Raw genomic sequence first — 27,775 nt, forward strand, 5'->3', positions numbered from 1 at the left:
CATTAACCCACATCCTAGACCACTGAAATTCCCCAAAATATTTTTGGCACGAAAAATGCATCCTACACCCCTAAAAGTTCAGAATATGTTAGCATCCCAAAAAAGGCCTTAAAATGCATTATAGGCCAGCAAAAATGTTGAAAACTTTGGAGGACCAAAAAAGGGGTTTACAGGCATCCTAGACCCCCTAAAGTCCAGATAATGTTGGTGGACCAAAAACAGTGTCAGAGAGCTCTGAATGTCCCAAAAACATTTGCAGCCTGAAAGGGGCATTAACCCACATCCTAGACCACTGAAATTCCCCAAAATATTTGTGGCACGAAAAATGCATCCTACACCCCTGAAAGTTCAGAATATGTTAGCAGCCCAAAAAAGGCCTTAAAATGCATTATAGGCCTGCAAAAATGTTGAAAACTTTGGAGGCCCAAAAAAGGGGTTTACAGGCATCCTAGACCCCCTAAAGTCCAGAAAATAGTTGTGGCCCAAAAACGGTGTCAGAGAGCTCTGAATGTCCCAACAACATTTGCAGCCTGAAAGGGGCATTAACCCGCATCCTAGACCACTGAAATTCCCCAAAATATTTGTGGCACGAAAAATGCATCCTACACCCCTGAAAGTTCAGAATATGTTAGCAGACCAAAAAAGGCCTTAAAATGCATCATAGGCCAGCAAAAATTTTGAAAACTTTGGAGGCCCAAAAAAGGGGTTTACAGGCATCCTAGACCCCCTAAAGTCCAGAAAATGTTGGTGGACCAAAAACAGTGTCAGAGAGCTCTGAATGTCCCAAAAACATGTGCAGCCTGAAAGGAGCATTATCCCGCATCCTAGACCCCTGAAATTTCCAAAAATATTTTTGGCACGAAAAATGCATCCTACACCCCTGAAAGTTCAGAATATGTTAGCAGCCCAAAAAAGGCCTTAAAATGCATTATAGGCCTGCAAAAATGTTGAAAACTTTGGAGGCCCAAAAAAGGGGTTTACAGGCATCCTAGACCCCCTAAAGTCCAGAAAATAGTTGTGGCCCAAAAACGGTGTCAGAGAGCTCTGAATGTCCCAACAACATTTGCAGCCTGAAAGGGGCATTAACCCGCATCCTAGACCACTGAAATTCCCCAAAATATTTGTGGCACGAAAAATGCATCCTACACCCCTGAAAGTTCAGAATATGTTAGCAGACCAAAAAAGGCCTTAAAATGCATCATAGGCCAGCAAAAATTTTGAAAACTTTGGAGGCCCAAAAAAGGGGTTTACAGGCATCCTAGACCCCCTAAAGTCCAGAAAATGTTGGTGGACCAAAAACGGTGTCAGAGAGCTCTGAATGTCCCAAAAACATGTGCAGCCTGAAAGGGGCATTATCCCGCATCCTAGACCCCTGAAATTTCCAAAAATATTTTTGGCACGAAAAATGCATCCTACACCCCTGAAAGTTCAGAATATGTTAGCAGCCCAAAAAAGGCCTTAAAATGCATAATAGGCCAGCAAAAATGTTGGAAACTTTGGAGGCCCAAAAAAGGGGTTTACAGGCATCCTAGACCCCCTAAAGTCCAGAAAATGTTGGTGGACCAAAAACAGTGTCAGAGAGCTCTGAATGTCCCAAAAACATGTGCAGCCTGAAAGGGGCATTAACACACATCCTAGACCACTGAAATTCCCCAAAGTATTTTTGGCACGAAAAATGCATCCTACACCCCTAAAAGTTCAGAATATGTTAGCATCCCAAAAAAGGCCTTAAAATGCATTATAGGCCAGCAAAAATGTTGAAAACTTTGGAGGACCAAAAAAGGGGTTTACAGGCATCCTAGACCCCCTAAAGTCCAGATAATGTTGGTGGACCAAAAACAGTGTCAGAGAGCTCTGAATGTCCCAAAAACATTTGCAGCCTGAAAGGGGCATTAACCCACATCCTAGACCACTGAAATTCCCCAAAATATTTGTGGCACGAAAAATGCATCCTACACCCCTGAAAGTTCAGAATATGTTAGCAACCCAAAAAGGCCTTAAAATGCTTTACATGCCTGTAAAAATGTTGAAAATTTTGAAGGCTCAAAAAAGGGGTTTACAGGCATCCTAGACCCCTTAAAGTCCAGAAAATGTTGGTGGACCAAAAACGGTGTCAGAGAGCTCTGAATGTCCCGAAAGTATTTGCAGCCTGAAAGGTGCATTAACCTGCATCCTAGATCACTGAAATTTCCCAAAATATTTTTGGCACAAAAATGCATCCTACACCCCTGAAATTTCAGATTATGTTAGCAGCCCAAAAAAGGCCTTAAAATGCATTATAAGCCTACAAAAATGTTGAAAACTTTGGAGGCCCAAAAAAGGGCTTTACAGGCATCCTAGATGCCCTAAAGTCCAGAAAATAGTTGTGGCCCAAAAACGGTGTCAGAGAGCTCTGAATGTCCCAACAACATTTGCAGCCTGAAAGGGGCATTAACCCGCATCCTAGACCACTGAAATTCCCCAAAATATTTGCGGCACGAAAAATGCATCCTACACCACTGAAAGTTCAGAATATGTTAGCAGACCAAAAAAGGCCTTAAAATGCATTATAGGCCAGCAAAAATTTTGAAAACTTTGGAGGCCCAAAAAAGGGGTTTACAGGCATCCTAGACCCCCTAAAGTCCAGAAAATGTTGGTGGACCAAAAATAGTGTCAGAGAGCTCTGAATGTCGAAAAAACATTTGCAGCCTGAAAGGGGCATTAACCCGCATCCTAGACCACTGAAATTCCCAAAAATATTTGTGGCACGAAAAATGCATCCTACACCCCTGAAAGTTCAGAATATGTTAGCAGCCCAAAAAAGGCCTTAAAATGCATTATAGGCCAGCAAAAATGTTGAAAACTTTGGAGGCCCAAAAAAGGGGTTTACAGGCATCCTAGACCCCCTAAAGTCCAGAAAATGTTGGTGGACCAAAAACGGTGTCAGAGAGCTCTGAATGTCCCAAAAACATTTGCAGCCTGAAAGGGGCATTAACCCGCATCCTAGACCACTGAAATTCCCCAAAATATTTTTTGCACGAAAAATGCATCCTACACCCCTGAAAGTTCAGAAATGTTGGCAGCTCAAAAAAAGGCCTTAAAATGCTTTAGAGGCCTGCAAAAATGTTGAAAACTTTGGAGGCCCAAAAAAGGGGTTTAGAGGCGTCCTAGACCCCCTAAAGTCCAGAAAATGTTGGTGGACCAAAAACGGTGTCAGAGAGTTCTGAATGTCCCAAAAACATGTGCAGCCTGAAAGGGGCATTAACCCACATCCTAGACCACTGAAATCCCCCAAAATATTTTTGGCACGAAAAATGCATCCTACACCCCTAAAAGTTCAGAATATGTTAACAGCCCAAAAAAGGCCTTAAAATGCATTATAGACCAGCAAAAATGTTGAAAACTTTGGAGGCCCAAAAAAGGGGTTTACAGGCATCCTGGACCCCCTAAAGTTCAGAAAATAGTTGTGGCCCAAAAACGGTGTCAGAGAGCTCTGAATGTCCCAACAACATTTGCAGCCTGAAAGGGGCATTAACCCGCATCCTAGACCACTGAAATTCCCCAAAATATTTTCCCCACGAAAAATGCATCCTACACCCCTGAAAGTCCAGAATATGGTAGCAGCCCAAAAAGGCCTTAAAATGCATTACAGGCCTGTAAAAATGTTGAAAACTTTGGAGGCCCAAAAAAGGGGTTTACAGGCATCCTAGACCCCCTAAAGTTCAGAAAATAGTTGTGGCCCAAAAACGGTGTCAGAGAGCTCTGAATGTCCCAACAACATTTGCAGCCTGAAAGGGGCATTAACCCGCATCCTAGACCAACAAAATTCCCAAAAATATTTGTGGCACGAAAAATGCATCCTACACCCCTGAAAGTTCAGAATATGTTAGCAGCCCAAAAAAGGCCTTAAAATGCATTATAGGCCTGCAAAAATGTTGAAAACTTTGGAGGCTCAAAAAAGGGGTTTACAGGCATCCTAGACCCCCTAAAGTCCAGAAAATAGTTGTGGCCCAAAAACTGTGTCAGAGAGCTCTGAATGTCCCAACAACATTTGCAGCCTGAAAGGGACATTAACCCGCATCCTAGACCACTGAAATTCCCCAAAATATTTGTGGCACGAAAAATGCATCCTACACCCCTGAAAGTTCAGAATATGTTAGCAGACCAAAAAAGGCCTTAAAATGCATCATAGGCCAGCAAAAATTTTGAAAACTTTGGAGGCCCAAAAAAGGGGTTTACAGGCATCCTAGACCCCCTAAAGTCCAGAAAATGTTGGTGGACCAAAAACGGTGTCAGAGAGCTCTGAATGTCCCAAAAACATGTGCAGCCTGAAAGGGGCATTATCCCGCATCCTAGACCCCTGAAATTTCCAAAAATATTTTTGGCACGAAAAATGCATCCTACACCCCTGAAACTTCAGAATATGTTAGCAGCCCAAAAAAGGCCTTAAAATGCATAATAGGCCAGCAAAAATGTTGGAAACTTTGGAGGCCCAAAAAAGGGGTTTACAGGCATCCTAGACCCCCTAAAGTCCAGAAAATGTTGGTGGACCAAAAACAGTGTCAGAGAGCTCTGAATGTCGAAAAAACATTTGCAGCCTGAAAGGGGCATTAACCCGCATCCTAGACCACTGAAATTCCCAAAAATATTTGTGGCACGAAAAATGCATCCTACACCCCTGAAAGTTCAGAATATGTTAGCAGCCCAAAAAAGGCCTTAAAATGCATTATAGGCCAGCAAAAATGTTGAAAACTTTGGAGGCCCAAAAAAGGGGTTTAGAGGCGTCCTAGACCCCCTAAAGTCCAGAAAATGTTGGTGGACCAAAAACGGTGTCGGAGAGCTCTGAATGTCCCAAAAACATTTGCAGCCTGAAAGGGGCATTAACCCGCATCCTAGACCACTGAAATTCCCCAAAATATTTTTTGCACGAAAAATGCATCCTACACCCCTGAAAGTTCAGAAATGTTGGCAGCTCAAAAAAAGGCCTTAAAATGCATTAGAGGCCTGCAAAAATGTTGAAAACTTTGGAGGCCCAAAAAAGGGGTTTAGAGGCGTCCTAGACCCCCTAAAGTCCAGAAAATGTTGGTGGACCAAAAACGGTGTCAGAGAGCTCTGAATGTCCTAAAAACATTTGCAGCCTGAAAGGGGCATTAACCCCCATCCTGGACCACTGAAATTCCCAAAAATATTTTTGGCATGAAAAATACATCCTACACCCGTGAAAGTTCAGAAAATTGTGGCAGCCCAAAAAAGGCCTTAAAATGCATTATAGGCCAGCAAAAATGTTGAAAACTTTGGAGGCCCAAAAAAGGGGTTTACAGGCATCCTAGACCCCCTAAAGTCCAGAAAATGTTGGTGGACCAAAAACGGTGTCAGAGAGCTCTGAATGTCCCAATAACATTTGCAGCCTGAAAGGGGCATTAACCCGCATCCTAGACCACTGAAATTCCCCAAAATATTTTTTCCAGGAAAAATGCATCCTACACCCCTGAAAGTTCAGAAATGTTGGCAGCTCAAAAAAAGGCCTTAAAATGCATTAGAGGCCTGCAAAAATGTTGAAAACTTTGGAGGCCCGAAAAAGGGGCTTAGAGGCGTCCTAGACCCCCTAAAGTCCAGAAAATGTTGGTGGACCAAAAAACGGTGTCAGAGAGTTCTGAATGTCCCAAAAACATGTGCAGCCTGAAAGGGGCATTAACCCACATCCTAGACCACTGAAATACCCCAAAATATTTTTGGCACGAAAAATGCATCCTACACCCCTAAAAGTTCAGAATATGTTAACAGCCCAAAAAAGGCCTTAAAATGCATGATAGGCCAGCAAAAATGTTGAAAACTTTGGAGGCCCAAAAAAGGGGTTTACAGGCATCCTAGACCCCCTAAAGTTCAGAAAATAGTTGTGGCCCAAAAACGGTGTCAGAGAGCTCTGAATGTCCCAACAACATTTGCAGCCTGAAAGGGGCATTAACCCGCATCCTAGACCACTGAAATTCCCCAAAATATTTTCCCCACGAAAAATGCATCCTACACCCCTGAAAGTTCAGAATATGTTATCAGCCCAAAAAGGCCTCAAAATGCATTACAGGCCTGTAAAAATGTTGAAAACTTTGGAGGCCCAAAAAAGGGGTTTACAGGCATCCTAGACCCCCTAAAGTTCAGAAAATAGTTGTGGCCCAAAAACGGTGTCAGAGAGCTCTGAATGTCCCAACAACATTTGCAGCCTGAAAGGGGCATTAACCCGCATCCTAGACCAACGAAATTCCCAAAAATATTTGTGGCACGAAAAATGCATCCTACACCCCTGAAAGTTCAGAATATGTTAGCAGCCCAAAAAAGGCCTTAAAATGCATTATAGGCCTGCAAAAATGTTGAAAACTTTGGAGGCCCAAAAAAGGGGTTTACAGGCATCCTAGACCCCCTAAAGTCCAGAAAATAGTTGTGGCCCAAAAACGGTGTCAGAGAGCTCTGAATGTCCCAACAACATTTGCAGCCTGAAAGGGGCATTAACCCGCATCCTAGACCAACAAAATTCCCAAAAATATTTGTGGCACGAAAAATGCATCCTACACCCCTGAAAGTTCAGAATATGTTAGCAGCCCAAAAAAGGCCTTAAAATGCATTATAGGCCTGCAAAAATGTTGAAAACTTTGGAGGCCCAAAAAAGGGGTTTACAGGCATCCTAGGACCCCCTAAAGTCCAGAAAATAGTTGTGGCCCAAAAACGGTGTCTGAGAGCTCTGAATGTCCCAACAACATGTGCAGCCTGAAAGGGGCATTAACCCGCATCCTAGACCACTGAAATTCCCCAAAATATTTGTGGCACGAAAAATGCATCCTACACCCCTGCAAGTTCAGAATATGTTAGCAGACCAAAAAAGGCCTTAAAATGCATCATAGGCCAGCAAAAATTTTGAAAACTTTGGAGGCCCAAAAAAGGGGTTTACAGGCATCCTAGACCCCCTAAAGTCCAGAAAATGTTGGTGGACCAAAAACGGTGTCAGAGAGCTCTGAATGTCCCAAAAACATGTGCAGCCTGAAAGGGGCATTATCCCGCATCCTAGACCCCTGAAATTTCCAAAAATATTTTTGGCACGAAAAATGCATCCTACACCCCTGAAAGTTCAGAATATGTTAGCAGCCCAAAAAAGGCCTTAAAATGCATAATAGGCCAGCAAAAATGTTGGAAACTTTGGAGGCCCAAAAAAAGGGTTTACAGGCATCCTAGACCCCCTAAAGTCCAGAAAATGTTGGTGGACCAAAAACAGTGTCAGAGAGCTCTGAATGTCCCAAAAACATGTGCAGCCTGAAAGGGGCATTAACCCACATCCTAGACCACTGAAATTCCCCAAAGTATTTTTGGCACGAAAAATGCATCCTACACCCCTAAAAGTTCAGAATATGTTAGCATCCCAAAAAAAACCTTAAAATGCATTATAGGCCAGCAAAAATGTTGAAAACTTTGGAGGACCAAAAAAGGGGTTTACAGGCATCCTAGACCCCCTAAAGTCCAGATAATGTTGGTGGACCAAAAACAGTGTCAGAGAGCTCTGAATGTCCCAAAAACATTTGCAGCCTGAAAGGGGCATTAACCCACATCCTAGACCACTGAAATTCCCCAAAATATTTGTGGCACGAAAAATGCATCCTACACCCCTGAAAGTTCAGAATATGTTAGCAACCCAAAAAGGCCTTAAAATGCTTTACATGCCTGTAAAAATGTTGAAAATTTTGAAGGCTCAAAAAAGGGGTTTACAGGCATCCTAGACCCCTTAAAGTCCAGAAAATGTTGGTGGACCAAAAACGGTGTCAGAGAGCTCTGAATGTCCCGAAAGTATTTGCAGCCTGAAAGGTGCATTAACCTGCATCCTAGATCACTGAAATTTCCCAAAATATTTTTGGCACAAAAATGCATCCTACACCCCTGAAATTTCAGATTATGTTAGCAGCCCAAAAAAGGCCTTAAAATGCATTATAAGCCTACAAAAATGTTGAAAACTTTGGAGGCCCAAAAAAGGGCTTTACAGGCATCCTAGACGCCCTAAAGTCCAGAAAATAGTTGTGGCCCAAAAACGGTGTCAGAGAGCTCTGAATGTCCCAACAACATTTGCAGCCTGAAAGGGGCATTAACCCGCATCCTAGACCACTGAAATTCCCCAAAATATTTGCGGCACGAAAAATGCATCCTACACCACTGAAAGTTCAGAATATGTTAGCAGACCAAAAAAGGCCTTAAAATGCATTATAGGCCAGCAAAAATTTTGAAAACTTTGGAGGCCCAAAAAAGGGGTTTACAGGCATCCTAGACCCCCTAAAGTCCAGAAAATGTTGGTGGACCAAAAATAGTGTCAGAGAGCTCTGAATGTCGAAAAAACATTTGCAGCCTGAAAGGGGCATTAACCCGCATCCTAGACCACTGAAATTCCCAAAAATATTTGTGGCACGAAAAATGCATCCTACACCCCTGAAAGTTCAGAATATGTTAGCAGCCCAAAAAAGGCCTTAAAATGCATTATAGGCCAGCAAAAATGTTGAAAACTTTGGAGGCCCAAAAAAGGGGTTTACAGGCATCCTAGACCCCCTAAAGTCCAGAAAATGTTGGTGGACCAAAAACGGTGTCAGAGAGCTCTGAATGTCCCAAAAACATTTGCAGCCTGAAAGGGGCATTAACCCGCATCCTAGACCACTGAAATTCCCCAAAATATTTTTTGCACGAAAAATGCATCCTACACCCCTGAAAGTTCAGAAATGTTGGCAGCTCAAAAAAAGGCCTTAAAAGGCTTTAGAGGCCTGCAAAAATGTTGAAAACTTTGGAGGCCCAAAAAAGGGGTTTAGAGGCGTCCTAGACCCCCTAAAGTCCAGAAAATGTTGGTGGACCAAAAACGGTGTCAGAGAGTTCTGAATGTCCCAAAAACATGTGCAGCCTGAAAGGGGCATTAACCCACATCCTAGACCACTGAAATCCCCCAAAATATTTTTGGCACGAAAAATGCATCCTACACCCCTAAAAGTTCAGAATATGTTAACAGCCCAAAAAAGGCCTTAAAATGCATTATAGACCAGCAAAAATGTTGAAAACTTTGGAGGCCCAAAAAAGGGGTTTACAGGCATCCTGGACCCCCTAAAGTTCAGAAAATAGTTGTGGCCCAAAAACGGTGTCAGAGAGCTCTGAATGTCCCAACAACATTTGCAGCCTGAAAGGGGCATTAACCCGCATCCTAGACCACTGAAATTCCCCAAAATATTTTCCCCACGAAAAATGCATCCTACACCCCTGAAAGTCCAGAATATGGTAGCAGCCCAAAAAGGCCTTAAAATGCATTACAGGCCTGTAAAAATGTTGAAAACTTTGGAGGCCCAAAAAAGGGGTTTACAGGCATCCTAGACCCCCTAAAGTTCAGAAAATAGTTGTGGCCCAAAAACGGTGTCAGAGAGCTCTGAATGTCCCAACAACATTTGCAGCCTGAAAGGGGCATTAACCCGCATCCTAGACCAACAAAATTCCCAAAAATATTTGTGGCACGAAAAATGCATCCTACACCCCTGAAAGTTCAGAATATGTTAGCAGCCCAAAAAAGGCCTTAAAATGCATTATAGGCCTGCAAAAATGTTGAAAACTTTGGAGGCTCAAAAAAGGGGTTTACAGGCATCCTAGACCCCCTAAAGTCCAGAAAATAGTTGTGGCCCAAAAACTGTGTCAGAGAGCTCTGAATGTCCCAACAACATTTGCAGCCTGAAAGGGACATTAACCCGCATCCTAGACCACTGAAATTCCCCAAAATATTTGTGGCACGAAAAATGCATCCTACACCCCTGAAAGTTCAGAATATGTTAGCAGACCAAAAAAGGCCTTAAAATGCATCATAGGCCAGCAAAAATTTTGAAAACTTTGGAGGCCCAAAAAAGGGGTTTACAGGCATCCTAGACCCCCTAAAGTCCAGAAAATGTTGGTGGACCAAAAACGGTGTCAGAGAGCTCTGAATGTCCCAAAAACATGTGCAGCCTGAAAGGGGCATTATCCCGCATCCTAGACCCCTGAAATTTCCAAAAATATTTTTGGCACGAAAAATGCATCCTACACCCCTGAAACTTCAGAATATGTTAGCAGCCCAAAAAAGGCCTTAAAATGCATAATAGGCCAGCAAAAATGTTGGAAACTTTGGAGGCCCAAAAAAGGGGTTTACAGGCATCCTAGACCCCCTAAAGTCCAGAAAATGTTGGTGGACCAAAAACAGTGTCAGAGAGCTCTGAATGTCGAAAAAACATTTGCAGCCTGAAAGGGGCATTAACCCGCATCCTAGACCACTGAAATTCCCAAAAATATTTGTGGCACGAAAAATGCATCCTACACCCCTGAAAGTTCAGAATATGTTAGCAGCCCAAAAAAGGCCTTAAAATGCATTATAGGCCAGCAAAAATGTTGAAAACTTTGGAGGCCCAAAAAAGGGGTTTAGAGGCGTCCTAGACCCCCTAAAGTCCAGAAAATGTTGGTGGACCAAAAACGGTGTCGGAGAGCTCTGAATGTCCCAAAAACATTTGCAGCCTGAAAGGGGCATTAACCCGCATCCTAGACCACTGAAATTCCCCAAAATATTTTTTGCACGAAAAATGCATCCTACACCCCTGAAAGTTCAGAAATGTTGGCAGCTCAAAAAAAGGCCTTAAAATGCATTAGAGGCCTGCAAAAATGTTGAAAACTTTGGAGGCCCAAAAAAGGGGTTTAGAGGCGTCCTAGACCCCCTAAAGTCCAGAAAATGTTGGTGGACCAAAAACGGTGTCAGAGAGCTCTGAATGTCCTAAAAACATTTGCAGCCTGAAAGGGGCATTAACCCCCATCCTGGACCACTGAAATTCCCAAAAATATTTTTGGCATGAAAAATACATCCTACACCCGTGAAAGTTCAGAAAATTGTGGCAGCCCAAAAAAGGCCTTAAAATGCATTATAGGCCAGCAAAAATGTTGAAAACTTTGGAGGCCCAAAAAAGGGGTTTACAGGCATCCTAGACCCCCTAAAGTCCAGAAAATGTTGGTGGACCAAAAACGGTGTCAGAGAGCTCTGAATGTCCCAATAACATTTGCAGCCTGAAAGGGGCATTAACCCGCATCCTAGACCACTGAAATTCCCCAAAATATTTTTTCCAGGAAAAATGCATCCTACACCCCTGAAAGTTCAGAAATGTTGGCAGCTCAAAAAAAGGCCTTAAAATGCATTAGAGGCCTGCAAAAATGTTGAAAACTTTGGAGGCCCGAAAAAGGGGCTTAGAGGCGTCCTAGACCCCCTAAAGTCCAGAAAATGTTGGTGGACCAAAAACGGTGTCAGAGAGTTCTGAATGTCCCAAAAACATGTGCAGCCTGAAAGGGGCATTAACCCACATCCTAGACCACTGAAATACCCCAAAATATTTTTGGCACGAAAAATGCATCCTACACCCCTAAAAGTTCAGAATATGTTAGCATCCCAAAAAAGGCCTTAAAATGCATTATAGGCCAGCAAAAATGTTGAAAACTTTGGAGGACCAAAAAAGGGGTTTACAGGCATCCTAGACCCCCTAAAGTTCAGAAAATAGTTGTGGCCCAAAAACGGTGTCAGAGAGCTCTGAATGTCCCAACAACATTTGCAGCCTGAAAGGGGCATTAACCCGCATCCTAGACCACTGAAATTCCCCAAAATATTTTCCCCACGAAAAATGCATCCTACACCCCTGAAAGTTCAGAATATGTTATCAGCCCAAAAAGGCCTTAAAATGCATTACAGGCCTGTAAAAATGTTGAAAACTTTGGAGGCCCAAAAAAGGGGTTTACAGGCATCCTAGACCCCCTAAAGTTCAGAAAATAGTTGTGGCCCAAAAACGGTGTCAGAGAGCTCTGAATGTCCCAACAACATTTGCAGCCTGAAAGGGGCATTAACCCGCATCCTAGACCAACGAAATTCCCAAAAATATTTGTGGCACGAAAAATGCATCCTACACCCCTGAAAGTTCAGAATATGTTAGCAGCCCAAAAAAGGCCTTAAAATGCATTATAGGCCTGCAAAAATGTTGAAAACTTTGGAGGCCCAAAAAAGGGGTTTACAGGCATCCTAGACCCCCTAAAGTCCAGAAAATAGTTGTGGCCCAAAAACGGTGTCAGAGAGCTCTGAATGTCCCAACAACATTTGCAGCCTGAAAGGGGCATTAACCCGCATCCTAGACCACTGAAATTCCCCAAAATATTTGTGGCACGAAAAATGCATCCTACACCCCTGAAAGTTCAGAATATGTTAGCAGACCAAAAAAGGCCTTAAAATGCATCATAGGCCAGCAAAAATTTTGAAAACTTTGGAGGCCCAAAAAAGGGGTTTACAGGCATCCTAGACCCCCTAAAGTCCAGAAAATGTTGGTGGACCAAAAACAGTGTCAGAGAGCTCTGAATGTCCCAAAAACATGTGCAGCCTGAAAGGAGCATTATCCCGCATCCTAGACCCCTGAAATTTCCAAAAATATTTTTGGCACGAAAAATGCATCCTACACCCCTGAAAGTTCAGAATATGTTAGCAGCCCAAAAAAGGCCTTAAAATGCATTATAGGCCTGCAAAAATGTTGAAAACTTTGGAGGCCCAAAAAAGGGGTTTACAGGCATCCTAGACCCCCTAAAGTCCAGAAAATAGTTGTGGCCCAAAAACGGTGTCAGAGAGCTCTGAATGTCCCAACAACATTTGCAGCCTGAAAGGGGCATTAACCCGCATCCTAGACCACTGAAATTCCCCAAAATATTTGTGGCACGAAAAATGCATCCTACACCCCTGAAAGTTCAGAATATGTTAGCAGACCAAAAAAGGCCTTAAAATGCATCATAGGCCAGCAAAAATTTTGAAAACTTTGGAGGCCCAAAAAAGGGGTTTACAGGCATCCTAGACCCCCTAAAGTCCAGAAAATGTTGGTGGACCAAAAACGGTGTCAGAGAGCTCTGAATGTCCCAAAAACATGTGCAGCCTGAAAGGGGCATTATCCCGCATCCTAGACCCCTGAAATTTCCAAAAATATTTTTGGCACGAAAAATGCATCCTACACCCCTGAAAGTTCAGAATATGTTAGCAGCCCAAAAAAGGCCTTAAAATGCATAATAGGCCAGCAAAAATGTTGGAAACTTTGGAGGCCCAAAAAAGGGGTTTACAGGCATCCTAGACCCCCTAAAGTCCAGAAAATGTTGGTGGACCAAAAACGGTGTCAGAGAGCTCTGAATGTCCCAAAAACATGTGCAGCCTGAAAGGGGCATTAACCCACATCCTAGACCACTGAAATTCCCCAAAATATTTTTGGCACGAAAAATGCATCCTACACCCCTAAAAGTTCAGAATATGTTAGCATCCCAAAAAAGGCCTTAAAATGCATTATAGGCCAGCAAAAATGTTGAAAACTTTGGAGGACCAAAAAAGGGGTTTACAGGCATCCTAGACCCCCTAAAGTCCAGATAATGTTGGTGGACCAAAAACAGTGTCAGAGAGCTCTGAATGTCCCAAAAACATTTGCAGCCTGAAAGGGGCATTAACCCACATCCTAGACCACTGAAATTCCCCAAAATATTTGTGGCACGAAAAATGCATCCTACACCCCTGAAAGTTCAGAATATGTTAGCAGCCCAAAAAAGGCCTTAAAATGCATTATAGGCCTGCAAAAATGTTGAAAACTTTGGAGGCCCAAAAAAGGGGTTTACAGGCATCCTAGACCCCCTAAAGTCCAGAAAATAGTTGTGGTCCAAAAACGGTGTCAGAGAGCTCTGAATGTCCCAACAACATTTGCAGCCTGAAAGGGGCATTAACCCGCATCCTAGACCACTGAAATTCCCCAAAATATTTGTGGCACGAAAAATGCATCCTACACCCCTGAAAGTTCAGAATATGTTAGCAGACCAAAAAAGGCCTTAAAATGCATCATAGGCCAGCAAAAATTTTGAAAACTTTGGAGGCCCAAAAAAGGGGTTTACAGGCATCCTAGACCCCCTAAAGTCCAGAAAATGTTGGTGGACCAAAAACAGTGTCAGAGAGCTCTGAATGTCCCAAAAACATGTGCAGCCTGAAAGGAGCATTATCCCGCATCCTAGACCCCTGAAATTTCCAAAAATATTTTTGGCACGAAAAATGCATCCTACACCCCTGAAAGTTCAGAATATGTTAGCAGCCCAAAAAAAGCCTTAAAATGCATTATAGGCCTGCAAAAATGTTGAAAACTTTGGAGGCCCAAAAAAGGGGTTTACAGGCATCCTAGACCCCCTAAAGTCCAGAAAATAGTTGTGGCCCAAAAACGGTGTCAGAGAGCTCTGAATGTCCCAACAACATTTGCAGCCTGAAAGGGGCATTAACCCGCATCCTAGACCACTGAAATTCCCCAAAATATTTGTGGCACGAAAAATGCATCCTACACCCCTGAAAGTTCAGAATATGTTAGCAGACCAAAAAAGGCCTTAAAATGCATCATAGGCCAGCAAAAATTTTGAAAACTTTGGAGGCCCAAAAAAGGGGTTTACAGGCATCCTAGACCCCCTAAAGTCCAGAAAATGTTGGTGGACCAAAAACGGTGTCAGAGAGCTCTGAATGTCCCAAAAACATGTGCAGCCTGAAAGGGGCATTATCCCGCATCCTAGACCCCTGAAATTTCCAAAAATATTTTTGGCACGAAAAATGCATCCTACACCCCTGAAAGTTCAGAATATGTTAGCAGCCCAAAAAAGGCCTTAAAATGCATAATAGGCCAGCAAAAATGTTGGAAACTTTGGAGGCCCAAAAAAGGGGTTTACAGGCATCCTAGACCCCCTAAAGTCCAGAAAATGTTGGTGGACCAAAAACGGTGTCAGAGAGCTCTGAATGTCCCAAAAACATGTGCAGCCTGAAAGGGGCATTAACCCACATCCTAGACCACTGAAATTCCCCAAAATATTTTTGGCACGAAAAATGCATCCTACACCCCTAAAAGTTCAGAATATGTTAGCATCCCAAAAAAGGCCTTAAAATGCATTATAGGCCAGCAAAAATGTTGAAAACTTTGGAGGACCAAAAAAGGGGTTTACAGGCATCCTAGACCCCCTAAAGTCCAGATAATGTTGGTGGACCAAAAACAGTGTCAGAGAGCTCTGAATGTCCCAAAAACATTTGCAGCCTGAAAGGGGCATTAACCCACATCCTAGACCACTGAAATTCCCCAAAATATTTGTGGCACGAAAAATGCATCCTACACCCCTGAAAGTTCAGAATATGTTAGCAACCCAAAAAGGCCTTAAAATGCTTTACAGGCCTGTAAAAATGTTGAAAATTTTGAAGGCTCAAAAAAGGGGTTTACAGGCATCCTAGACCCCTTAAAGTCCAGAAAATGTTGGTGGACCAAAAACGGTGTCAGAGAGCTCTGAATGTCCCGAAAGTATTTGCAGCCTGAAAGGTGCATTAACCTGCATCCTAGATCACTGAAATGTCCCAAAATATTTTTGGCACAAAAATGCATCCTACACCCCTGAAATTTCAGATTATGTTAGCAGCCCAAAAAAGGCCTTAAAATGCATTATAGGCCTACAAAAATGTTGAAAACTTTGGAGGCCCAAAAAAGGGCTTTACAGGCATCCTAGACGCCCTAAAGTCCAGAAAATAGTTGTGGCCCAAAAACGGTGTCAGAGAGCTCTGAATGTCCCAACAACATTTGCAGCCTGAAAGGGGCATTAACCCGCATTCTAGACCACTGAAATTCCCCAAAATATTTGCGGCACGAAAAATGCATCCTACACCACTGAAAGTTCAGAATATCTTAGCAGACCAAAAAAGGAGTTAAAATGCACTATAGGCCAGCAAAAATTTTGAAAACTTTGGAGGCCCAAAAAAGGGGTTTACAGGCATCCTAGGACCCCCTAAAGTCCAGAAAATAGTTGTGGCCCAAAAACGGTGTCTGAGAGCTCTGAATGTCCCAACAACATGTGCAGCCTGAAAGGGGCATTAACCCGCATCCTAGACCACTGAAATTCCCCAAAATATTTGTGGCACGAAAAATGCATCCTACACCCCTGAAAGTTCAGAATATGTTAGCAGACCAAAAAAGGCCTTAAAATGCATTATAGGCCAGCAAAAAATTTGAAAACTTTGGAGGCCCAAAAAAGGGGTTTACAGGCATCCTAGTCCCCCTAAAGTCCAGAAAATGTTGGTGGACCAAAAACAGTGTCAGAGAGCTCTGAATGTCGAAAAAACATTTGCAGCCTGAAAGGGGCATTAACCCGCATCCTAGACCACTGAAATTCCCAAAAATATTTGTGGCACGAAAAATGCATCCTACACCCCTGAAAGTTCAGAATATGTTAGCAGCCCAAAAAAGGCCTTAAAATGCATTATAGGCCAGCAAAAATGTTGAAAACTTTGGAGGCCAAAAAAAGGGGTTTACAGGCATCCTAGACCCCCTAAAGTCCAGAAAATGTTGGTGGACCAAAAACGGTGTCAGAGAGCTCTGAATGTCCCAAAAACATTTGCAGCCTGAAAGGGGCATTAACCCGCATCCTAGACCACTGAAATTCCCCAAAATATTTTTTGCACGAAAAATGCATCCTACACCCCTGAAAGTTCAGAAATGTTGGCAGCTCAAAAAAAGGCCTTAAAATGCTTTAGAGGCCTGCAAAAATGTTGAAAACTTTGGAGGCCCAAAAAAGGGGTTTAGAGGCGTCCTAGACCCCCTAAAGTCCAGAAAATGTTGGTGGACCAAAAACGGTGTCAGAGAGCTCTGAATGTCCTAAAAACATTTGCAGCCTGAAAGGGGCATTAACTCCCATCCTGGACAACTGAAATTCCCAAAAATATTTTTGGCATGAAAAATGCATCCTACACCCCTAAAAGTTGAGAATATGTTAGCAGCCCAAAAAAGGCCTTAAAATGCATTATAGGCCAGCAAAAATGTTGAAAACTTTGGAGGCCCAAAAAAGGGGTTTACAGGCATCCTAGACCCCCTAAAGTCCAGAAAATGTTGGTGGACCAAAAACGGTGTCAGAGAGCTCTGAATGTCCCAAAAACATTTGCAGCCTGAAAGGGGCATTAACCCGCATCCTAGACCACTGAAATTCCCCAAAATATTTTTTGCACGAAAAATGCATCCTACACCCCTGAAAGTTCAGAAATGTTGGCAGCTCAAAAAAAGGCCTTAAAATGCATTAGAGGCCTGCAAAAATGTTGAAAACTTTGGAGGCCCAAAAAAGGGGTTTAGAGGCGTCCTAGACCCCCTAAAGTCCAGAAAATGTTGGTGGACCAAAAACAGTGTCAGAGAGCTCTGAATGTCCCAAAAACATTTGCAGCCTGAAAGGGGCATTAACCCACATCCTAGACCACTGAAATTCCCCAAAATATTTGTGGCACGAAAAATGCATCCTACACCCCTGAAAGTTCAGAATATGTTAGCAACCCAAAAAGGCCTTAAAATGCTTTACAGGCCTGTAAAAATGTTGAAAATTTTGAAGGCTCAAAAAAGGGGTTTACAGGCATCCTAGACCCCTTAAAGTCCAGAAAATGTTGGTGGACCAAAAACGGTGTCAGAGAGCTCTGAATGTCCCGAAAGTATTTGCAGCCTGAAAGGTGCATTAACCTGCATCCTAGATCACTGAAATTTCCCAAAATATTTTTGGCACAAAAATGCATCCTACACCCCTGAAATTTCAGATTATGTTAGCAGCCCAAAAAAGGCCTTAAAATGCATTATAGGCCTACAAAAATGTTGAAAACTTTGGAGGCCCAAAAAAGGGCTTTACAGGCATCCTAGACGCCCTAAAGTCCAGAAAATAGTTGTGGCCCAAAAACGGTGTCAGAGAGCTCTGAATGTCCCAACAACATTTGCAGCCTGAAAGGGGCATTAACCCGCATTCTAGACCACTGAAATTCCCCAAAATATTTGCGGCACGAAAAATGCATCCTACACCACTGAAAGTTCAGAATATCTTAGCAGACCAAAAAAGGAGTTAAAATGCACTATAGGCCAGCAAAAATTTTGAAAACTTTGGAGGCCCAAAAAAGGGGTTTACAGGCATCCTAGGACCCCCTAAAGTCCAGAAAATAGTTGTGGCCCAAAAACGGTGTCTGAGAGCTCTGAATGTCCCAACAACATGTGCAGCCTGAAAGGGGCATTAACCCGCATCCTAGACCACTGAAATTCCCCAAAATATTTGTGGCACGAAAAATGCATCCTACACCCCTGAAAGTTCAGAATATGTTAGCAGACCAAAAAAGGCCTTAAAATGCATTATAGGCCAGCAAAAAATTTGAAAACTTTGGAGGCCCAAAAAAGGGGTTTACAGGCATCCTAGTCCCCCTAAAGTCCAGAAAATGTTGGTGGACCAAAAACAGTGTCAGAGAGCTCTGAATGTCGAAAAAACATTTGCAGCCTGAAAGGGGCATTAACCCGCATCCTAGACCACTGAAATTCCCAAAAATATTTGTGGCACGAAAAATGCATCCTACACCCCTGAAAGTTCAGAATATGTTAGCAGCCCAAAAAAGGCCTTAAAATGCATTATAGGCCAGCAAAAATGTTGAAAACTTTGGAGGCCAAAAAAAGGGGTTTACAGGCATCCTAGACCCCCTAAAGTCCAGAAAATGTTGGTGGACCAAAAACGGTGTCAGAGAGCTCTGAATGTCCCAAAAACATTTGCAGCCTGAAAGGGGCATTAACCCGCATCCTAGACCACTGAAATTCCCCAAAATATTTTTTGCACGAAAAATGCATCCTACACCCCTGAAAGTTCAGAAATGTTGGCAGCTCAAAAAAAGGCCTTAAAATGCTTTAGAGGCCTGCAAAAATGTTGAAAACTTTGGAGGCCCAAAAAAGGGGTTTAGAGGCGTCCTAGACCCCCTAAAGTCCAGAAAATGTTGGTGGACCAAAAACGGTGTCAGAGAGCTCTGAATGTCCTAAAAACATTTGCAGCCTGAAAGGGGCATTAACTCCCATCCTGGACAACTGAAATTCCCAAAAATATTTTTGGCATGAAAAATGCATCCTACACCCCTAAAAGTTGAGAATATGTTAGCAGCCCAAAAAAGGCCTTAAAATGCATTATAGGCCAGCAAAAATGTTGAAAACTTTGGAGGCCCAAAAAAGGGGTTTACAGGCATCCTAGACCCCCTAAAGTCCAGAAAATGTTGGTGGACCAAAAACGGTGTCAGAGAGCTCTGAATGTCCCAAAAACATTTGCAGCCTGAAAGGGGCATTAACCCGCATCCTAGACCACTGAAATTCCCCAAAATATTTTTTGCACGAAAAATGCATCCTACACCCCTGAAAGTTCAGAAATGTTGGCAGCTCAAAAAAAGGCCTTAAAATGCATTAGAGGCCTGCAAAAATGTTGAAAACTTTGGAGGCCCAAAAAAGGGGTTTAGAGGCGTCCTAGACCCCCTAAAGTCCAGAAAATGTTGGTGGACCAAAAACGGTGTCAGAGAGCTCTGAATGTCCTAAAAACATTTGCAGCCTGAAAGGGGCATTAACCCCCATCCTGGACCACTGAAATTCCCAAAAATATTTTTGGCACGAAAAATACATCCTACACCCGTGAAAGTTCAGAAAATTGTGGCAGCCCAAAAAAGGCCTTAAAATGCATTATAGGCCTGCAAAAATGTTGAAAACTTTGGAGGCCCAAAAAAGGGGTTTAGAGGCGTCCTAGACCCCCTAAAGTCCAGAAAATGTTGGTGGACCAAAAACGGTGTCAGAGAGCTCTGAATGTCCTAAAAACATTTGCAGCCTGAAAGGGGCATTAACCCCCATCCTGGACCACTGAAATTCCCAAAAATATTTTTGGCATGAAAAATACATCCTACACCCGTGAAAGTTCAGAAAATTGTGGCAGCCCAAAAAAGGCCTTAAAATGCATTATAGGCCAGCAAAAATGTTGAAAACTTTGGAGGCCCAAAAAAGGGGTTTACAGGCATCCTAGACCCCCTAAAGTCCAGAAAATGTTGGTGGACCAAAAACGGTGTCAGAGAGCTCTGAATGTCCCAAAAACATTTGCAGCCTGAAAGGGGCATTAACCCGCATCCTAGACCACTGAAATTCCCCAAAATATTTTTTCCAGGAAAAATGCATCCTACACCCCTGAAAGTTCAGAAATGTTGGCAGCTCAAAAAAAGGCCTTAAAATGCATTAGAGGCCTGCAAAAATGTTGAAAACTTTGGAGGCCCAAAAAAGGGGTTTAGAGGCGTCCTAGACCCCCTAAATTCCAGAAAATGTTGGTGGACCAAAAACGGTGTCAGAGAGCTCTGAATGTCCTAAAAACATTTGCAGCCTGAAAGGGGCATTAACCCCCATCCTGAACCACTGAAATTCCCAAAAATATTTTTGGCATGAAAAATGCATCCTACACCCGTGAAAGTTCAGAAAATTGTGGCAGCCCAAAAAAGGCCTTAAAATGCATTATAGGCCAGCAAAAATGTTGAAAACTTTGGAGGCCCAAAAAAGGGGTTTACAGGCATCCTAGACCCCCTAAAGTCCAGAAAATGTTGGTGGACCAAAAACGGTGTCAGAGAGTTCTGAATGTCCCAAAAACATGTGCAGCCTGAAAGGGGCATTAACCCACATCCTAGACCACTGAAATCCCCCAAAATATTTTTGGCACGAAAAATGCATCCTACACCCCTAAAAGTTCAGAATATGTTAACAGCCCAAAAAAGGCCTTAAAATGCATTATAGGCCAGCAAAAATGTTGAAAACTTTGGAGGCCCAAAAAAGGGGTTTACAGGCATCCTGGACCCCCTAAAGTTCAGAAAATAGTTGTGGCCCAAAAACGGTGTCAGAGAGCTCTGAATGTCCCAACAACATTTGCAGCCTGAAAGGGGCATTAACCCGCATCCTAGACCACTGAAATTCCCCAAAATATTTTCCCCACGAAAAATGCATCCTACACCCCTGAAAGTTCAGAATATGTTAGCAGCCCAAAAAGGCCTTAAAATGCATTACAGGCCTGTAAAAATGTTGAAAACTTTGGAGGCCCAAAAAAGGGGTTTACAGGCATCCTAGACCCCCTAAAGTCCAGAAAATGTTGGTGGACCAAAAACGGTGTCAGAGAGCTCTGAATGTCCCAAAAACATTTGCAGCCTGAAAGGGGCATTAACCCGCATCCTAGACCACTGAAATTCCCCAAAATATTTTTTCCAGGAAAAATGCATCCTACACCCCTGAAAGTTCAGAATATGTTAGCAGCCCAAAAAAGGCCTTAAAATGCATTATAGGCCTGCAAAAATGTTGAAAACTTTGGAGGCCCAAAAAAGGGGTTTACAGGCATCCTAGACCCCCTAAAGTCCAGAAAATAGTTGTGGCCCAAAAACTGTGTCAGAGAGCTCTGAATGTCCCAACAACATTTGCAGCCTGAAAGGGGCATTAACCCGCATCCTAGACCACTGAAATTCCCCAAAATATTTGTGGCACGAAAAATGCATCCTACACCCCTGAAAGTTCAGAATATGTTAGCAGACCAAAAAAGGCCTTAAAATGCATCATAGGCCAGCAAAAATTTTGAAAACTTTGGAGGCCCAAAAAAGGGGTTTACAGGCATCCTAGACCCCCTAAAGTCCAGAAAATGTTGGTGGACCAAAAACGGTGTCAGAGAGCTCTGAATGTCCCAAAAACATGTGCAGCCTGAAAGGGGCATTATCCCGCATCCTAGACCCCTGAAATTTCCAAAAATATTTTTGGCACGAAAAATGCATCCTACACCCCTGAAAGTTCAGAATATGTTAGCAGCCCAAAAAAGGCCTTAAAATGCATAATAGGCCAGCAAAAATGTTGGAAACTTTGGAGGCCCAAAAAAGGGGTTTACAGGCATCCTAGACCCCCTAAAGTCCAGAAAATGTTGGTGGACCAAAAACAGTGTCAGAGAGCTCTGAATGTCGAAAAAACATTTGCAGCCTGAAAGGGGCATTAACCCGCATCCTAGACCACTGAAATTCCCAAACATATTTGTGGCACGAAAAATGCATCCTACACCCCTGAAAGTTCAGAATATGTTAGCAGCCCAAAAAAGGCCTTAAAATGCATTATAGGCCAGCAAAAATGTTGAAAACTTTGGAGGCCCAAAAAAGGGGTTTAGAGGCGTCCTAGACCCCCTAAAGTCCAGAAAATGTTGGTGGACCAAAAACGGTGTCAGAGAGCTCTGAATGTCCCAAAAACATTTGCAGCCTGAAAGGGGCATTAACCCGCATCCTAGACCACTGAAATTCCCCAAAATATTTTTTGCACGAAAAATGCATCCTACACCCCTGAAAGTTCAGAAATGTTGGCAGCTCAAAAAAAGGCCTTAAAATGCATTAGAGGCCTGCAAAAATGTTGAAAACTTTGGAGGCCCAAAAAAGGGGTTTAGAGGCGTCCTAGACCCCCTAAAGTCCAGAAAATGTTGGTGGACCAAAAACGGTGTCAGAGAGCTCTGAATGTCCTAAAAACATTTGCAGCCTGAAAGGGGCATTAACCCCCATCCTGGACCACTGAAATTCCCAAAAATATTTTTGGCATGAAAAATACATCCTACACCCGTGAAAGTTCAGAAAATTGTGGCAGCCCAAAAAAGGCCTTAAAATGCATTATAGGCCAGCAAAAATGTTGAAAACTTTGGAGGCCCAAAAAAGGGGTTTACAGGCATCCTAGACCCCCTAAAGTCCAGAAAATGTTGGTGGACCAAAAACGGTGTCAGAGAGCTCTGAATGTCCCAATAACATTTGCAGCCTGAAAGGGGCATTAACCCGCATCCTAGACCACTGAAATTCCCCAAAATATTTTTTCCAGGAAAAATGCATCCTACACCCCTGAAAGTTCAGAAATGTTGGCAGCTCAAAAAAAGGCCTTAAAATGCATTAGAGGCCTGCAAAAATGTTGAAAACTTTGGAGGCCCGAAAAAGGGGCTTAGAGGCGTCCTAGACCCCCTAAAGTCCAGAAAATGTTGGTGGACCAAAAACGGTGTCAGAGAGCTCTGAATGTCCCAAAAACATGTGCAGCCTGAAAGGGGCATTAACCCGCATCCTAGACCAACGAAATTCCCAAAAATATTTGTGGCACGAAAAATGCATCCTACACCCCTGAAAGTTCAGAATATGTTAGCAGCCCAAAAAAGGCCTTAAAATGCATTATAGGCCTGCAAAAATGTTGAAAACTTTGGAGGCCCAAAAAAGGGGTTTAGAGGCGTCCTAGACCCCCTAAAGTCCAGAAAATGTTGGTGGACCAAAAACGGTGTCAGAGAGCTCTGAATGTCCCAAAAACATTTGCAGCCTGAAAGGGGCATTAACCCGCATCCTAGACCACTGAAATTCCCCAAAATATTTTTTGCACGAAAAATGCATCCTACACCCCTGAAAGTTCAGAAATGTTGGCAGCTCAAAAAAAGGCCTTAAAATGCATTAGAGGCCTGCAAAAATGTTGAAAACTTTGGAGGCCCAAAAAAGGGGTTTAGAGGCGTCCTAGACCCCCTAAAGTCCAGAAAATGTTGGTGGACCAAAAACGGTGTCAGAGAGCTCTGAATGTCCTAAAAACATTTGCAGCCTGAAAGGGGCATTAACCCCCATCCTGGACCACTGAAATTCCCAAAAATATTTTTGGCATGAAAAATACATCCTACACCCGTGAAAGTTCAGAAAATTGTGGCAGCCCAAAAAAGGCCTTAAAATGCATTATAGGCCAGCAAAAATGTTGAAAACTTTGGAGGCCCAAAAAAGGGGTTTACAGGCATCCTAGACCCCCTAAAGTCCAGAAAATGTTGGTGGACCAAAAACGGTGTCAGAGAGCTCTGAATGTCCCAATAACATTTGCAGCCTGAAAGGGGCATTAACCCGCATCCTAGACCACTGAAATTCCCCAAAATATTTTTTCCAGGAAAAATGCATCCTACACCCCTGAAAGTTCAGAAATGTTGGCAGCTCAAAAAAAGGCCTTAAAATGCATTAGAGGCCTGCAAAAATGTTGAAAACTTTGGAGGCCCGAAAAAGGGGCTTAGAGGCGTCCTAGACCCCCTAAAGTCCAGAAAATGTTGGTGGACCAAAAACGGTGTCAGAGAGCTCTGAATGTCCCAAAAACATGTGCAGCCTGAAAGGGGCATTAACCCGCATCCTAGACCAACGAAATTCCCAAAAATATTTGTGGCACGAAAAATGCATCCTACACCCCTGAAAGTTCAGAATATGTTAGCAGCCCAAAAAAGGCCTTAAAATGCATTATAGGCCTGCAAAAATGTTGAAAACTTTGGAGGCCCAAAAAAGGGGTTTACAGGCATCCTAGACCCCCTAAAGTCCAGAAAATAGTTGTGGCCCAAAAACGGTGTCAGAGAGCTCTGAATGTCCCAACAACATTTGCAGCCTGAAAGGGGCATTAACCCGCATCCTAGACCACTGAAATTCCCCAAAATATTTGTGGCACGAAAAATGCATCCTACACCCCTGAAAGTTCAGAATATGTTAGCAGCCCAAAAAAGGCCTTAAAATGCATAACAGGCCAGCAAAAATGTTGGAAACTTTGGAGGCCCAAAAAAGGGGTTTACAGGCATCCTAGACCCCCAAAAGTCCAGAAAATGTTGGTGGACCAAAAACGGTGTCAGAGAGCTCTGAATGTCCCAAAAACATGTGCAGCCTGAAAGGGGCATTAACCCACATCCTAGACCACTGAAATTCCCCAAAATATTTTTGGCACGAAAAATGCATCCTACACCCCTAAAAGTTCAGAATATGTTAGCATCCCAAAAAAGGCCTTAAAATGCATTATAGGCCAGCAAAAATGTTGAAAACTTTGGAGGACCAAAAAAGGGGTTTACAGGCATCCTAGACCCCCTAAAGTCCAGATAATGTTGGTGGACCAAAAACAGTGTCAGAGAGCTCTGAATGTCCCAAAAACATTTGCAGCCTGAAAGGGGCATAACCCACATCCTAGACCACTGAAATTCCCCAAAATATTTGTGGCACGAAAAATGCATCCTACACCCCTGAAAGTTCAGAATATGTTAGCAACCCAAAAAGGCCTTAAAATGCTTTACAGGCCTGTAAAAATGTTGAAAATTTTGAAGGCTCAAAAAAGGGGTTTACAGGCATCCTAGACCCCTTAAAGTCCAGAAAATGTTGGTGGACCAAAAACGGTGTCAGAGAGCTCTGAATGTCCCGAAAGTATTTGCAGCCTGAAAGGTGCATTAACCTGCATCCTAGATCACTGAAATTTCCCAAAATATTTTTGGCACAAAAATGCATCCTACACCCCTGAAATTTCAGATTATGTTAGCAGCCCAAAAAAGGCCTTAAAATGCATTATAGGCCTACAAAAATGTTGAAAACTTTGGAGGCCCAAAAAAGGGCTTTACAGGCATCCTAGACGCCCTAAAGTCCAGAAAATAGTTGTGGCCCAAAAACGGTGTCAGAGAGCTCTGAATGTCCCAACAACATTTGCAGCCTGAAAGGGGCATTAACCCGCATCCTAGACCACTGAAATTCCCCAAAATATTTGCGGCACGAAAAATGCATCCTACACCACTGAAAGTTCAGAATATGTTAGCAGACCAAAAAAGGAGTTAAAATGCATTATAGGCCAGCAAAAATTTTGAAAACTTTGGAGGCCCAAAAAAGGGGTTTACAGGCATCCTAGGACCCCCTAAAGTCCAGAAAATAGTTGTGGCCCAAAAACGGTGTCTGAGAGCTCTGAATGTCCCAACAACATGTGCAGCCTGAAAGGGGCATTAACCCGCATCCTAGACCACTGAAATTCCCCAAAATATTTGTGGCACGAAAAATGCATCCTACACCCCTGCAAGTTCAGAATATGTTAGCAGACCAAAAAAGGCCTTAAAATGCATCATAGGCCAGCAAAAATTTTGAAAACTTTGGAGGCCCAAAAAAGGGGTTTACAGGCATCCTAGACCCCCTAAAGTCCAGAAAATGTTGGTGGACCAAAAACGGTGTCAGAGAGCTCTGAATGTCCCAAAAACATGTGCAGCCTGAAAGGGGCATTATCCCGCATCCTAGACCCCTGAAATTTCCAAAAATATTTTTGGCACGAAAAATGCATCCTACACCCCTGAAAGTTCAGAATATGTTAGCAGCCCAAAAAAGGCCTTAAAATGCATAATAGGCCAGCAAAAATGTTGGACACTTTGGAGGCCCAAAAAAGGGGTTTACAGGCATCCTAGACCCCCTAAAGTCCAGAAAATGTTGGTGGACCAAAAACAGTGTCAGAGAGCTCTGAATGTCCCAAAAACATGTGCAGCCTGAAAGGGGCATTAACCCACATCCTAGACCACTGAAATTACCCAAAGTATTTTTGGCACGAAAAATGCATCCTACACCCCTAAAAGTTCAGAATATGTTAGCATCCCAAAAAAGGCCTTAAAATGCATTATAGGCCAGCAAAAATGTTGAAAACTTTGGAGGACCAAAAAAGGGGTTTACAGGCATCCTAGACCCCCTAAAGTCCAGATAATGTTGGTGGACCAAAAACGTGTCAGAGAGCTCTGAATGTCCCAAAAACATTTGCAGCCTGAAAGGGGCATTAACCCACATCCTAGACCACTGAAATTCCCCAAAATATTTGTGGCACGAAAAATGCATCCTACACCCCTGAAAGTTCAGAATATGTTAGCAACCCAAAAAGGCCTTAAAATGCTTTACATGCCTGTAAAAATGTTGAAAATTTTGAAGGCTCAAAAAAGGGGTTTACAGGCATCCTAGACCCCTTAAAGTCCAGAAAATGTTGGTGGACCAAAAACGGTGTCAGAGAGCTCTGAATGTCCCGAAAGTATTTGCAGCCTGAAAGGTGCATTAACCTGCATCCTAGATCACTGAAATTTCCCAAAATATTTTTGGCACAAAAATGCATCCTACACCCCTGAAATTTCAGATTATGTTAGCAGCCCAAAAAAGGCCTTAAAATGCATTATAAGCCTACAAAAATGTTGAAAACTTTGGAGGCCCAAAAAAGGGCTTTACAGGCATCCTAGACGCCCTAAAGTCCAGAAAATAGTTGTGGCCCAAAAACGGTGTCAGAGAGCTCTGAATGTCCCAACAACATTTGCAGCCTGAAAGGGGCATTAACCCGCATCCTAGACCACTGAAATTCCCCAAAATATTTGCGGCACGAAAAATGCATCCTACACCACTGAAAGTTCAGAATATGTTAGCAGACCAAAAAAGGCCTTAAAATGCATTATAGGCTAGCAAAAATTTTGAAAACTTTGGAGGCCCAAAAAAGGGGTTTACAGGCATCCTAGACCCCCTAAAGTCCAGAAAATGTTGGTGGACCAAAAATAGTGTCAGAGAGCTCTGAATGTCGAAAAAACATTTGCAGCCTGAAAGGGGCATTAACCCGCATCCTAGACCACTGAAATTCCCAAAAATATTTGTGGCACGAAAAATGCATCCTACACCCCTGAAAGTTCAGAATATGTTAGCAGCCCAAAAAAGGCCTTAAAATGCATTATAGGCCAGCAAAAATGTTGAAAACTTTGGAGGCCCAAAAAAGGGGTTTACAGGCATCCTAGACCCCCTAAAGTCCAGAAAATGTTGGTGGACCAAAAACGGTGTCAGAGAGCTCTGAATGTCCCAAAAACATTTGCAGCCTGAAAGGGGCATTAACCCGCATCCTAGACCACTGAAATTCCCCAAAATATTTTTTGCACGAAAAATGCATCCTACACCCCTGAAAGTTCAGAAATGTTGGCAGCTCAAAAAAAGGCCTTAAAATGCTTTAGAGGCCTGCAAAAATGTTGAAAACTTTGGAGGCCCAAAAAAGGGGTTTAGAGGCGTCCTAGACCCCCTAAAGTCCAGAAAATGTTGGTGGACCAAAAACGGTGTCAGAGAGCTCTGAATGTCCTAAAA

Source organism: Ambystoma mexicanum, chromosome 3p, assembly GCF_040938575.1.
Source record: "Ambystoma mexicanum isolate Mex_15411 chromosome 3p, UKY_AmexF1_1, whole genome shotgun sequence".
NCBI lineage: Eukaryota > Metazoa > Chordata > Amphibia > Caudata > Ambystomatidae > Ambystoma > Ambystoma mexicanum.